General features: G+C 46.3%; 1 protein-coding gene across 1 annotated transcript in view; it reads left to right on the top strand.

The window, feature by feature from the left end:
* The first annotated feature begins 2,330 nt into the window (after nt 1-2,330).
* TSPAN9 (tetraspanin 9) overlaps nt 2,331-14,943 on the top strand; it is a 116,166-nt gene continuing 103,553 nt past the window's right edge. The window contains exon 1 of the mRNA XM_033159862.1: nt 2,331-2,432. The gene's annotated coding sequence lies outside the window, so the exon portion shown is untranslated. The remainder of the gene's footprint in view (nt 2,433-14,943) is intronic.

The following is a 14,943-nucleotide window of genomic DNA, read 5'->3' as shown; positions in this document are numbered from 1 at the left end:
AAGGGATGCCAGGAGTCATCTAGTCCAGCCCCCTGCAATGCAGGAATCTCAGCTAAAGCATCCATGACAGATGGCCATCCAACCTCTGCTTGAAAACCTCCAAGGAAGGAGTCCACAACCTCCCAAGGGAGACCTTTTCATTAAAATGCAGTTGTCTGGTTTGTGTGCCATTAAAATCCCTGTATTAGTAAATACCGTGTTGTCTTCTTTCAAAGCAATGCAGGTTTGCTGAAATGTTTTCTTATAGGTGGAATAAAAACCATTCATCATTATCAATTGTAAATTCTGCACTTTGCTTTAAGTGAATGATTACTCATCACTTTTAGAAAAAGCTGGTGGGTTGCAATTGCCTTCAAGGAAATGTTGCCACTAATAGCATTGTGCACATGTGTAGAACAGAAGGAAGGGATGAGAGAGCCATTTCCCAAGAGATCCAGGGCCATGCTCCTCTTTTCCATCTTTATGCATCTTGTTTGTCCTTGGAAGCACAAGACCCTGCAAGATGGCATTGGCTGCATTCTGTGCTAACAAGTCTGGATTGTTGCATCTTCTCATATGTTAGACTAGAAGGCAGGTCCCTTGGTTGTTTCCCCAACTGTGTCAGCTTATAAAGAACATCATTTTTTTTAGGTTTTCACCTTTGTCCGTACCACAGCTCAATAATTTTTTCTTGTGCCAGAAATATATTTTTTCTAGAGGCACATGATCTTGCTTTTAGCCATTTGAATCTTTGGAATACAAACACTAGACTTAAAGTGGCTTTAACAGTCACTTTGTCTCCTCATGAATTAGTTATGTGGGTGAAATAGGAAGAATTATCACTAAATAACAAAATTCTTCCTATAATTCATGACAATTAACTAGTATAAAAGTAATACAGGTATGTAGTTTCTGCTGTTTAATTTGGAGCACTTTAAAGTAAGAGATTGTCCCTACCACCACATAAAATGGGGCTGGCTTCATGTGGCCAAACCTGGCTCCTGTTTCTAGCAGTCAGACTTCTCTGACTTAACCCTGTTCTGATTTCATGCTGTAGTTTGCCTATAGAATTAGGATACAGTCCTGATTTTAAGCAAAAATTCTGTGTGCCTGCCTGCTTGGAAAATGCTATAAAATCTTGTATGCTGGAATTGGCTGACTCGGATTTTAACCTGGCTGTGGATTTTATTACATTTCTGTTTGAACAATCAGAACAATGCAGAGAGTAGGAATTTACACCTTGGTTGCTGTTCCAAATGTAGTGTTATGCTGCACTTTCATTCCTCCTCTGCCTGCTTTTACATATAAATGCTTCTCTGCAAAATCAGTGCAGACCATCAAGAAATAAGGGATCTCTTATTGCTTTGGAACTGTATTTGTTTTGTAGAAGCCTCCACTATGCCTAATCCAAAACTGTATGGTATTGATTATATTTATATTTTTTGTATTCCAATAAAATAATTTATATATTTAAAAATGTGATGCCGCTACCAGTATGTTTCTTTTGAATGTTTTGCACTGACAGTTTTGTACTCTGATTACACACTGCATGCACCTATGACACTTGTTTTCGAAGCCTCCTCCTCCTCCTCCTAGCAACATTGAATGGGAGCCCAGTTGCTACACTGACTTCTCTAGCAGCTCCCAGGTTTGGAATTCCTCTCTAGTGCAAGATGTCTCCTATAAATATGCCCCCTATTATATCCAGCTTTTTATGTTCCCGATGACCCTCAACCCCACACCATCGTTTTATAGGACAACTGCCTGACTTACAAGATGCTGCTTTAGGCTGTGTAGCCCCATCTTTAGCCCCATTAGTGGGCAGTGTTCTAATAACCGGTTCAAAAGACCCTCTTGCATACAATCAGTACAGGATACCTCAGGGACCACCTGATTCCATATAGGAACCCTCCTTGTGGTGCAGCTATGGTTCAAGTTGATCCTCGCGGGCCGCGCACAACTGCGCTGCCCTTGTTCTGGCAGGGGACCGTCCCCCAGTTCAGCTTTCAGCAGAGACACCTCTGCCGGCATCGGGGAAGAGGAGGCCGGAGCAGCCGCTCGCAGGAGCGCCGCGGCCTCGCTCGCCCGGCGATCGCGGGACGAAGGTTTCGCTCGAAGCAGCGGCCGCCTCTTCGCCCCTCCGAGAGGAGCGCCTCGCTGCACCCCCGGGAGCCCTCCGTCCCGCACCATCCTCCGTCCCCGGCCAGGGACCCCTTCTCTCTCTCCCCCCCCCCTCCACGTTCCCTCTCCCGGAGCCTCAGGGCGACGCGCTCAGGGAGCGGGCGAAGCCTGTCAGGAGGGCGGCCGCGCGGCCTGAGCCGGCTCCTCCCCGCTCCCTCCCCTGGTTTCCGCTGGCAGCCGAGGAGAGCGCGAGGCGGAGCCGCCGCGAGCGGAGCGCTGCCCTTCCCCGCCGCCCGCTGCCCGGGTTCGCTTCCGACGGCGCAGCGAAGACGGTGAGTGCGGCGCGGTGTCGCGCGGGTCCCGCCGCCGCTTCTCGGGGGGCGGCGGGCGAGGCTGGACGATGGCCGGGCAGGCCTGCCTGCAGGGGAAGCCGGACTTGGCCCAGGAGCCGCTTTTGCGCCGCGGACAAAGGGGAGGCGGGCGAGGGCAGCCCCGCGCCCTCGAGTCGGGCTGCGGGGTCCCGGCGCGGCTCGGAAGGAGGGTCGCCCCTGCTGCTCCGGGAGGGCGGCGAGGCGCCAGGATGCGCGCAGCCGAGGAAGCGGAGGGCCGGAGCGGACCGCCCTCGAGGGGGCGCGCCGGGGAAGGAATGTGCGGCTTCGGCGCCCAGATGGGGCGCAGCGACTACGACGCCCACCATCCCCGGCCCTCAGGACCAGCGGTGAGGGATGACGGGAGTTGTAGTCGCCGCGCGTCTGGGGCCCGAGGGGGAGAAGCGCGGGGCGGAGTTCCATCCGAGGGAGCGAGAGAGCGCCCTTGGCCCGGAGCGAGGCGGCTCGCGAGGGATGGAGAGAGCGCCTGAGGGAAAGTCCGAGCAGACGGGCGAGGGAGACCGCGCTCCTGCACAACTGCGCCGAAGTTGGAGGTAGGAGGCTGGGCGTCGAGGAGGCTCGGGCGGGCGGAGCTTTTCGGGGAAGCCTCTCGCCCCCTTTTCCCGGGGAGCTGCAGTTGGCGTGTTTGCGGTCCACAGCTCCATAACGGAGCGGACAAAGTGGGAAGCAGGCAGGGAGAGAAGCGGGCAAGGGGCGTGGAAACCAGCCCGATATAGGACCCTGGAAGGCAAGAGCAAAGTTTGCTCTCTGAGATCTAAGACCGCAATATATGCAGCAAAGAAAAGCGTGGGGATAGGGGCTGTCAAACCTTGAAAATGTGCCCTTCCAATGAATCCCAAAATGTCCTCTTTGAAAAGCTCTTTTCCAAGCTATCCCACTTTCCTAGCACAGAGATAGACCACACATTTGAGAAGTCATAAAATGGCTTACCTACACAGAAACTCTTCAAAGGTCAGATTCATGTGCTTTTCCATGCAGAAGTCAGAAAAGATGCTCACGCAGTCAAAACTTTGCTTACAAAATGTGTAAGTTTCTGAACTATTGGTACAGAACAAAACACTTGTTTCAGACTTCTGGACTGAAACAAAAGAGGCTGGTTAAAGCCATTCTCCAATATCCTTGCATACCAAAATTCACATGAAGAGTGAGAGGGTTTTAACACCTTCATGCACTAATTAGATTCAAACCTGGTTTATATGAGGCTGGAACCCTACACCTGATACATTGGGTGCTTCTTGGCTAATGCTTCCTGGTTGTTTTGTTCATTTTAATCCCTGTTTACTGCACTTCACAGGAAATGCATATTTGAAGGGAAGTCCTTTGGCCTCATAAAGAAAGGGAATGCAGGCAGCAACCGATTTAGCCTTGTCCAGTGCTATTTTTCTAGAAAAAGAGATGCCAGAACTCACCATGAATGCCTCCCTTGTTCTCTTAGAATGGCAATGGCGCCCACCTGAGAGGTGCTGGAACTGAGTTTTGGTGAATTCCAGCTGAAAAAAAGCCCTGTGCTTGTATGTGCGTAACCACACATGAGCACATCTGCCTGAACCTGGAAGTGACCTTAAAAGTCACAGAAAGGGGCAGAACAGGGTGGGGAAGCCTTACATGTGCCCTACTGATGCTCACGGGGGTCTGGAACGTAACCCCCATGCAAATCGGTCGCTGCTGTATGGACTTCTTGTTCCTCTCCTGCAGGAGTTCAGAGAAGTGTATGAACCTCAATAACATGTTGGTTATGGAAAGCGGCATAAAATCGAGTGTATTCTTACAATGCTTGTTGAATTCAGGTGAACGATAGAAACGCACAGTCAACCATTCTGTATTCTGTAGCTTTGCAACACCTGGGAGAAATTTGTGAGTAAAAGAGCAGAACTTGTGACATAGATGAGGGCTCACCACACAGTTACAATCTTTGTCTACAAACAATCATTGTTTGGCCAATGTTAATAATAGGCTCCTAAACATGCAAGGATATTTTCTGCCTTAAAAGTTAGAAAGGTAGATTGCCAAGGGACATTCATTTTCAAGCAATTTGCCCAAGAGAATGAAGAAATTCTTGATAGAAAGGCATGGGACAGAAATGTAATAAACAGGATATTCACAGGTTTTCATTTTTTAATAAATGTACCACATATATTCTAATAATGCCCAGCATATATTCTACCTAGAAAGGCGTGGCTGTATTTATAAAGAAATTTTCCTCATGGGTGTATGTACTAACTAATTGTCTCAGGGTAAAAGAAATATGTGCAAATTATGAGTGATTTCGTTCTTAGAGCTTTAAATGCTGCAACCTTTTCCCCTCATTGTCCACCTAGGAAAATGGCTGAATTCATTCCATATACAGTGGTACCTCAGGTTACAGATGCTTCAGGTTACTGACACTTCAGGTTACAGACTCCGCTAACCCAGAAATAGTACCTCAGGTTAAGAACTTTGCTTCAGGATGAGAACAGAAATTGTGCTCCAGCTGCATGGTGGCAGTGGGAGGCCCCATTAGCTAAAGTGGCATCTCAGGTTAAGATCAGTTTCAGGTTAAGAATGGACCTCCAGAATGAATTAAGTTCTCAACCCGAGGTATCACTGTATACTGTTGGGATAGAGACTCTTGTAACTCTTCCTACGGCCCCAATTCATCCTGTGTTGTTTTCAAGTTAATAAATCCTTCCAGGGTCAGAGATAAGTCTCATAGTATTAGTTAAATACTAAACAGTCTTGGAAAAGTTAAGAAATGTTTCCAGTCAGCAAACATGTCCCACTCTCCCTCTTGATTCATATATGAACTTGGAAAACACAGGCTGCGGTTGTAGACCCACTTGCTCAGCTGGACTTTTCTTCTGTGTAGACATGCATGTGATGGCACTATTAGCTGTTCTAAACAGTTAGAAGTAATCCCAAAGTGGAAAATATTGGGAGATTAAATGAGGAGCAGGAGAACTATGTAAGCCACTTTGAGCTCCATGGAGAAAAAGGTGAGATATAATGCCATGATGCAATCTTAATTGGGTTTTCACCCAACTGTGATACACAAAGAAATTCATGACCATGGTTGAGAGAAGAGCCTTTAGTTGCTAGCCCTTCATTGATTTTAACTGGTCAAAAGCCAAATGAAAACAATATTTTTTGCCCATGTTGATACCTCTTTACAAGAGCACCATACAACGGTTTGCAGGTGAATAGTCCTATCTCTCAACCCTCCTACTTGAAGCAGCAGGGGTTGCTAGAACGTGGACTATAACTGTATTGGAGCATGTGAAGGAATAGATGGGTCCTCCTTTATTCACCATGTAGCTATAAGATGTCTTGCATAGCTCTCTAACTATGCAAAATTGTTTTTCTCAACTGTTTTGCTTTCAAGTTCATTTCACAACTTTATCCAGTCTCAGGACAAGGAAAAAATAATTCGAGGGAGAAATGAGCTGCTTCCAAACATAGATTACATTCACACAATGCTGATAACCTGATGATGCAGAGTTCTCTTACGATATTAAACACATATTTTGCCATCGCATGTTATCTTTTTACAATTGCATGTTATCTTTTTCCAATATCCCAGTGATAAACTTCGTGGTGCTAAGCTCAACATCTCCCCCATCAAATTTTCCCCTTGAAGGGGCAGATTTGTGTTTTTCTCTCCGACACACACATACACGCTCCGCCCGATCTGGACCACCCCCCACCAGCCCATTTTCTTCCTTTCCCTGTACACCTACCTTTGCAGGATTGCTAACCCCTGCGCCAAGTCCCCTTTGCCAGCTTCCAAGGACCCCACTTGGCTCCAGCCCTGTCTACCTCACACATTCCTTTTTAAAAAGGATTTTTTAAAAAAGAAAAAGAAGGTGCTTTGAGCTACTTCAGGTTTTTTCCAGTGCATTCCTATACATGCCTACTGAAGTCCTGCTGTGCTCTCTGTATGACCTGTTTTGCTATGGCTGGTTACAACTCTCCAAATACCACAAATGGCAAAAAGAACAAAATGGATTCTCCACTCAAAAGTTGTTCACAAATTGATAAAGATACAGGTTTGAGCAAAATACCCCCTCTAATTGTGCAAAAAAAGGTTTGATTTGGTTTCTACATTTGTTGGAGTGAAACTTCAGCAGCCACACCTCTTCTCAACTGCTTTTCCACTTGATTCCTTTTGTGCACAACATTTATTCCCTCTTCAGATAAATCCCACATCTTGTCTTCATTTGCTTCACAAAGCAAGGTGTCAGCAATCCTCAGCGGAAAGAAATCCCTCATCCCCATAGATTGGCTGGCACCAGATGACCGAGCCAGATGGTGGAGATGTCAGTTGCCCAATCTGGCGACAATTAACAATTGCTACTAAAAATGTTATATTTAAAAATGTGTCTGCTGATATGAATTGTGTATTGGCTCATGTGATTTGGGAGGGGGGGAGATGACTATCATTGGTAAAATGTGTGACTGAATTGTTAAATGCATTAGCGTTAATGATACACACAGTTCGTTTTTTGCTTTGTACTCTGGGGGTGGGGGGAGAGGCACCTGGCGTGGCTGTAACAGTATGTTTCTGTATCTACAAATGGCTTCATATCTGCCTGTTGTCATCCAGTTACAGGTGGGTAGCCGTGTTGGTCTGCCATAGTCGAAACAAATAGAAAATTCTTTCCAGTAGCACCTTAGAGACCAACTGAGTTTGTTCTTGGTATGAGCTTTCGTGTGCATGCACACTTCTTCAGCATGCACACGAAAGCTCATACCAAGAACAAACTCAGTTGGTCTCTAAGGTGCTAATGGAAATAATTTTCTATTTTGTTGTAATCCAATGCTCCTTCCCTCTCTCCAGCTTTTCTCTCAGTTAAATCATCCTTTGTCTTAGAAGCCCCCTGCCCCGGGGAAGTCCTTCCCTGTTCTTGACGCCATACTGTTCTTCTTGGAATTCTCCAGCAGATTGCTCCACACTTCTGTCCTAAGCTTACTCAGCTTCACAACTGCCTCCACTTGGATATCTTCCTTCCTAAATAAATACAACCTTATTGTTTTTGATTCAAGGGAAACTTTTTCCTGTTTTAAATCCCATTGCTGAGTGGCAGATCTCAAGGGCAGACTAGGAAGCCTACCTTCAGTTACCGCCAACATAGTCTTAGTTTGTTTTGTGGAATCCAGTCAACATTTTGTAATCCTTTGGAATGGTAAAATTAAATTTTGACTCTTGATTCGAGGCCCATCTCCTGAGGGGGCAACCTGTTGTACTGATGGCTTGTTTGAATTGCACTGCCTAAGTTACATCCCTTCATTGCAGGGGGTTGGACTAGATGACACTTGGGGTCCCTTCCAACTCTACAGTTCTATGATTCTGTGATTCTATGATTCACATGACTTGTGACCTCACGTCCATTGAGCTAATCCATTTCACTGTTTGGACATCTTTCTCGTGGTGCTTTTAGCCACCTTGCTTATGTACTGAAGTCACACATCACACATGAAATCATACATCAATCCGAGCTCTTGAAGCTAGTAGCCTGCCAACAATTTGTTACTTGGAGGTGATGCAACTAAAAACGCGCTTTCTAGCACTGCAGTATATCACACCAAGGCTGTGTTTGCCAGGCACTGCATTGACAATGAGTTAATCTTGGACAATGGGCCTCAATACACACTGGCAGAATTGCAAGTGTTTGGAGAAGAAGTTCATTCAGTTGACCATTAGCATGTATCAACTGCAGCCCAACAGTCTAGCTGAAATATATGTGGACATAATCAAACCGGTGCCAGGAAATCTTGGCTTACATATTTTTTCAGAATATACCACTGGAATATACCCCTGGAATCAGTGTTCTACCGGCCAGAACTGCAAATTCTTGAGAGTACACCTACACATAAAGTCCATTCCTGTCAGAGAACAGAAGGGGTAGAGGTGACCTAGAACCAGCTTATGTTGGGCGTATTTATGGAGAGATTTCACAAAGGCCTTGCAAGCATACCTGGGTGAATACAAACAGCACATGCAGTGTACAAAGCCAGCCAAAGATGTTTTGCTACCTGAGGCAAAACAAAGAAGAGCATTCTCTTGCTGCCACCACTATCATGCTGTCATACTCTGCCGCCTGTGCTTTTTGTGATGATAGCTGACTGCAAAAAATATAAAAATATATATGAAATGTTGCCCTTTATATGCTTGTCCCCAAATGACTTTCTGTTCTTTTTCCTCAACCCGGACTTTCCGGTTCAAAGCCTGGAGCTTGAGCAGGATGTGACCGACTAGTTAGATCCAGCTGTCTACTTGTGGCCAATATGATACGGTCTTGATAGAAGGACCCGGCTTATAAGCCACGGAGGTGGCAGCCCTATCAAGAGAGTGGGCCATGAATTCAGAAAGAGGTGATCTTAGTAGCGTTCAGTACAATTTCAAATTTGTATGTAAAATTTCATTAATTGTCAAATACTTCTCATTTAAAAGAACAAGCATCTGGTTTAACTGGATTGTTTCACCACAATATCAGATTATTAAAGGGATTTTTGCAACTATAGGAGAATTAAAATGCTATGCATTGTTTATAGACTGGTGCCATTTTCTATGGAAATCCCAGTCAGCACATTTTCTTGGCAAATCTGCATGTGTTTTTAGTTATGCTTCCTGCTTTTATATTTCTGTGAGTGTTTCCTTTGATAGCGACTGAAAACAGTGGATTGACTGAATGCCTTACATTAGTATTTTAACAATAGATGTTTGTCCAGGGACAGTGGCTTAAGAGTTGGCTGGTACCAGCCATCTACAACCAGTGGATGTGGGGGTCAGCTTCAGGGAACCCAGCCAGTGCAAATAAGCTCGTTTGTTGGGACTTCTGTTGCTTTCCCAACTGAGAAACTGCTGAATGTAATTTAGGAATAATTATGTGAACACGGGGAGAGGCCAGAGGGAAAAGTGGATAAGATAGCAAAATCTCTGTAAGCGGGTAAGTGTCTCTTTTTTTGTTTGGGAAGGAAGATTTATCATCACCCTGATCCTGTGTTCTAATTCTGATTCAAGTCTTTGCGTACCGTAACTAACGTATCGAAAATAGGAAGAGTCATGATAACCCTGAGGTTTGCAGAAGTACAAAAACAGTATTTAGAAGAAGCAGCAGCAGCATTAAGGGGTGGGGGCTGAAAGTCCCCATAGAAATCAGTGGAGATGGACTAAGCATCCCCGTCTCTTCCAACACAGCCTAAAGAGAACTGCACATGCGCAGTGGGCATGGCTGACTGGTGACTAAGGGTGGGGTGTGGGAACAGAACAGGGGAGGGGAGGGGGAAATGGAGGAACTGGAGCCATGAAAAGGGCTCTCCCTGTAATGTTTGGTTGCTGGGGCCCATTTGTTTCTTCTGTTCCTGGTTCAAATCCAGTGTTGGAAACTCAAGATATAGAAACTAGGTACCAAATGGCACATTAAACCATGGTTGTGGTCGCCAAAGCAGAATGTCTAGTTGCCATTTTGGGGGCAAGATGGCTCTAAAGTCTTATTTTTCAAACGGTGGACTGAATGTCATGGACTGGCTGAATGCAAAGCAGTGGGGGAGGCACCAGCGGGAGAACCCCTAAGGGAATCCCCAGGGGAAGATGGGTCAGGGGATTGGTGGTGGGAAGACAAGGAGTGGTCATGGGGAGAAGAGGGAAAAGACTAGGAAGAGGAGGTGTTGAGAGCTGAAGAGGTAACAAGGTTTGGTTAGCAGGAAGAGGCAGTGGCAGAGAAAAGGGGGACCCAGAGGCAGAGATGAGGCAGGCTGCTGAAGAAGCCAGGGGTCTCCCCCTCTTGCTGCAACCGGCTCCCTTCCACTTGGTCTTACAGAACCAGAAGAGGAATGAAGAAGGCAGAGCAAAGACAGACAAGGAGTCTCAGATTGCTTGGGAAGGACCTGAGGTAGGAGGAGACTTGGGAAGCTGTAGGGAGGCGGGGACCTTTGGTCCTTGCAACAGCCTCATTGGGGCAAGATCTACCAGGAAGAGGTGCTGTGCTCACTAGGCCTGAGCTGTTTCGTTTCTTTGAATAAGGAGTTATTGCTGAACTGCACCCTACTCTCACCTTGACAACATATTCCTGCAGGGCAGATATTTCATTTATTCACTGCATGTACAGGCAACTCCCCATTGGTGTGTGGGGGGGTTGTATTTTGGGTTATCTTATGCATTGGCATCCACCCCAGCCCCACCACCAATCAAATATGCGCAGAATGGTTGCCCCCTGCATTTCCCTCCTTCCCTCCAAGGAGTTCAATGTGCCAGACATAGCTCCATGTCTCCCCATTTTATCCTCACAACAACCCTGTGAGATTGGGCAGGCTGAGACTGAGTGACTGGCCCAAGGGCTGTATGGCTGAGTAGGGATTCAAACACTTGTCTCCCATGTCCTAGTCTGGCACTCTAACCACTACACCGCTAAGACAGTGCTTCAATCCTGATATATATCATACATATGTGGATTGGGGTCTAATGTTCCCAATCCAGCAAGAGAATTCTGTATTGGTGTATGAATCTCCTGGCTATGTGGAGACATACTGCAGTCTGCTTCGTATGGATGCTAAGACCTTGACTCTGCTGTTACAGCAAATGAATCTCACAGAGTGCCCAGAGCACAGTCTAGTCCAGGGGTCAGCAAATTTTTCAGCAGGGTGCTGGTCCACTGTCCCTCAGACCTTGTGGGGGGCCGGACTATATTTTGAAAAAAATATGAATGAATTCCTATGCCCCACAAATAACCCAGAGATGCATTTTAAATAAAAGGACACATTCTACTCATGTAAAAACATGCTGATTCCTGGACCATCCACGGGCCAGATTTAGAAGGAGATTGGGCCGCATCTGGCCCCCTGGCCTTAGTTTGGGGACCCCTGGTCTAGTCCTGTTGTTTTTGATGATGATGATGATAATAATAATAATAATTATTTATTTATTTATACCCAGCCGCTCTGGGTGGCTCCCAATCGAGTGTTAAAAACAATACAGCCTTAAATATTAAAAACTTCCCTAAACAGAGCTGCCTTCAGATGTCTTTTAAAAATAGGATAGCTGCTTATTTCCTTGACATCTGATGGGAGGGTGTTCCACAGGACGGGCGCCACTACCAAGAAGGCCCTCTGTCTGGTTCCCTGTAACCTCACTTCTCGCAATGAGGGAACTGCCAGAAGGCCCTCGGCGCTGGATCTCAGTGTCCGGGCTGAACGATGGGGGTGGAGACGCTCCTTCAGGTATACAGAACCGAGGCCGTTTAGGGCTTTAAAGATCAGCACCAACACTTTGAATTGTGCTCGGAAATGTAGATCCAATGTAGATCTCTCAGGACCGGTGTTATGTGGTCCCGGCGGCCACTCCCAGTCAGCAGTCTAGCTGCTGCATTCTGTTTTTATAAATTTTTATAAGAATTTTATTCTATTTTCCAAACAAACAACAATATACATTTTACATAAAACATGCTGCTGCATTCTGGATTAATTGCAGTTTCCAGGTTGGTAAGGCTTGAGGATGTGGACAAGGTGCTTGGATCGGTCAGGGTGACTACTTGCGCTCTAGACCCCTGCCCCTCTTGGCTGATAAAAACCAGCAGGGAGGGAACATCTGTCTGGGCCAGGGAGGTGATCAATGCCTCTTTATGAGAGGGGGTGGTCCCTGCCTGCTTAAAGGAGGCAGTGGTAAAACCACTCCTTAAAAAAATCTTCCCTGGATTCAGAAAACCTAACTAACTACCGGCCAGTTGCTAATCTCCCTTTCCTGAGCAAGGTTCTTGAGCGAGTGGTCACCAACCAGATCCAGGCACTTTTAGAAGAAACTGATTTTCTGGATCCAATTCACAAGGGAAACATGTCCCTGTTAATTCTCCTTAACCTCTCAGTGGCTTTCCATACCATTGACCAGGCTTCCTCAACCTCGGCCTTCCAGATGTTTTGAGACTACAATTCCCATTATCCCTGACCACGGGTCCTGCTAGCTAGGGATCATGGGAGTTGTAGGCCAAAAACATATGGAGGGCTGAGTTTGACCATGGTATCCTTCTGGAGCAGCTGTCTGAGTTGGGGGTGGGTGGAACTGCTTTGCGGTGGTTCCGGTCCTACTTGGATGGTCGGTCCCAGAGGGTGATGCTCGGGGAGTCCTTTTCAGCCCCATGGAGCATTCAATGTGGCTCACTTTTATTCCCTGCTACTTAACATCTACATGAAAACGCTGGGTGGGGTTATCCGTAGGTTTGGAGTATGTTGTCAGCAATAGGCGGATGACACTCAGCTCTGTTTCTCCTTTACATCTGCAGGTGAGGCAGTGGAAGTGCTGGACCAGTGTCTTGCCTTGGTAATGGACTGGATGAGAGCCAACAAACTGAAGCTCAATCCTGATAAGACTGAGGCACTGTTAGTGGGTGGTTCCCTAGACCAGATGGGTGGGAGGTCACCTGCTCTTGATGGGGTTACACTTTCTCTGAAGGAGCAGGTTCGTAGCTTAGGGGTTCTCCTGCATCCTTTGCTGTCGCTCAAGCCTCAGGTGGCCCAGAGTGCCTTCAGTCAACTTTGGCTGGAGGCCCAGCTACACCCCTATCTGGATAGGGATAACCTAACTACTGTTTAAACTCTGGTAACTTTGAGGTTAGATTACTGCAATATGTTATACGTAGGGCTGCCTCTGAAGACGGTTCGGAAACTTCAGCTAGTGCAGAATTCAGCAGCCAGGATGCTACCAGAGCAAGATGGTTTGAGCATATTACACCGATCCTGGTCCAACTGCCTTGGTTACCAATTAGTTTCCAGGCCCAATTCAAAGTGCTGGATTTTACCTATAAAGCCTTAAACGGCTCAGGACTGCAATACCTCGAGGATCACTTCTTTCCATAGGAACCTACCCAGGTGCTGAGATCATCTTCTGAGGCCCTTCTTCGTGTGCCTCCTTGAGAGTTTTGGAGGCTGGCAACACAAGAACAGGGCCTTCTCTGCAGTGGCTCCCCATCTATGGAATGTTCTCCCCAGGGAAGTTCGCCTGGCATCTTCATCATACACTTCTAGTGCCAGGCAAAAACGTTCCTTTTTAAGCAGGCCTTTGGTTGATTTGATTGACACCCTATGCCCTTTTAAAATGTGGTTGTTTTTTGGGGAGGGGATGTTTTTGGGTTGTTGCTTTTCTTTCGATTATATATATTGCGGTTTTATATTTTGATTTTATTCTGTGAATCACCCTGAGACCGCCGGGTATAGGGTGGTATATAAATTCAATAAAATAAATATATAACACAACACAATACAACATAACATAACAACATAATATTTGCAGTTGTGTGTGTCCCATCCCCACTTAGACTCAATGTACTTCACAGGCATGGCTTACTGTGAATGGATTTATGAGGATAGGAGACAGTTAACAGAGAGTTTCTGATAAACAAGGTTTGATGAGCTTTTCCTGCCTTGTTGTTTAAATCTAAAATTATACATGGCATTTCCTTTGCCCTTGAACTTTTGGAAGTTGATAAACAAATGTATGGATAAAAATGTATCATGAGCCAGACTTAACTAGAATATGTTTAAGAAAAAGTACAGTATGAATAAATAAATTTGTTTGGGAGGAACATAATTACTATGTCTGGTAATTATGACCAAGCGTATAATTACCATGTCAGCTTATATATATATGCTTGCTTAAATGCTTAGTGGCTTTTCGCCACTAGATGGTGCTTACAACACTTTGTTAAATCATAAAAGGTTTTCAACCTTTTTGAGTCCACGGCTCCCTTGACCAACTACATTATTTCTGTGGCACACCGTGGGTCTCAGGAGCCCAGTTATGTCACCCCCTGCCGGCAGAGCTGGCAGCCCCTCACCCCTTTTTGAACACCCTCCCTTGTAGAGTGTTCCCTCAGCCTCCGCTCTCCTCTCCTTGGGAGTCCTCTGGGCAGACACTGCTGCCACCCCGGGTCTCTGAGCTCCCCCCCCCCCCGCCCCAAAGAGAGGTGCCTCCTCACACTGCCCCACAGGGGCCTGGGAAGCACCTCCTGGCCACACCCAGAGGCACCATTTGCCTGGGGAGCTTGTAGCCAGGGCTGCTGCAACAAGCGTTAATGCATTTCTTCAAAATGAGAGCCATGATTTGCATAAAAATGATCAGTCTTGCAAATGAGCCAATTTCACTGTTTTTCAACTTTCAACCTAACTTATTTTCAAAGAGTTGTACAGGTAAAATGCTGGTACAAATTACAAGGAAGGAGAGATACAACTAGCAAATTAATAATAATAAAAATATCTCTTCCTCTTTGTAATTCATACCAGCATTTTAAAAGATAAAGGGACGCTGACTGTTAAGTCCAGTCGCAGACGACTCTGGGGTTGTGGTGCTCATCTCGCTTTATTGGCCGAGGGAGCCGGTGTTGGTCCGCAGACAGCTTCCGGGTCATGTGGCCAGCATGACTAAGCTGCTTCTGGTGAACCAGAGCAGTGCACGGAAACCCCACTTACCTTCCCGCCAGAGCAGTACCTATTT

The sequence above is a fragment of the Lacerta agilis genome, chromosome 9, assembly GCF_009819535.1.
Source record: "Lacerta agilis isolate rLacAgi1 chromosome 9, rLacAgi1.pri, whole genome shotgun sequence".
In the NCBI taxonomy this organism is placed as follows: domain Eukaryota; kingdom Metazoa; phylum Chordata; class Lepidosauria; order Squamata; family Lacertidae; genus Lacerta; species Lacerta agilis.
This window is presented reverse-complemented; position numbering and strand designations above follow the sequence as displayed.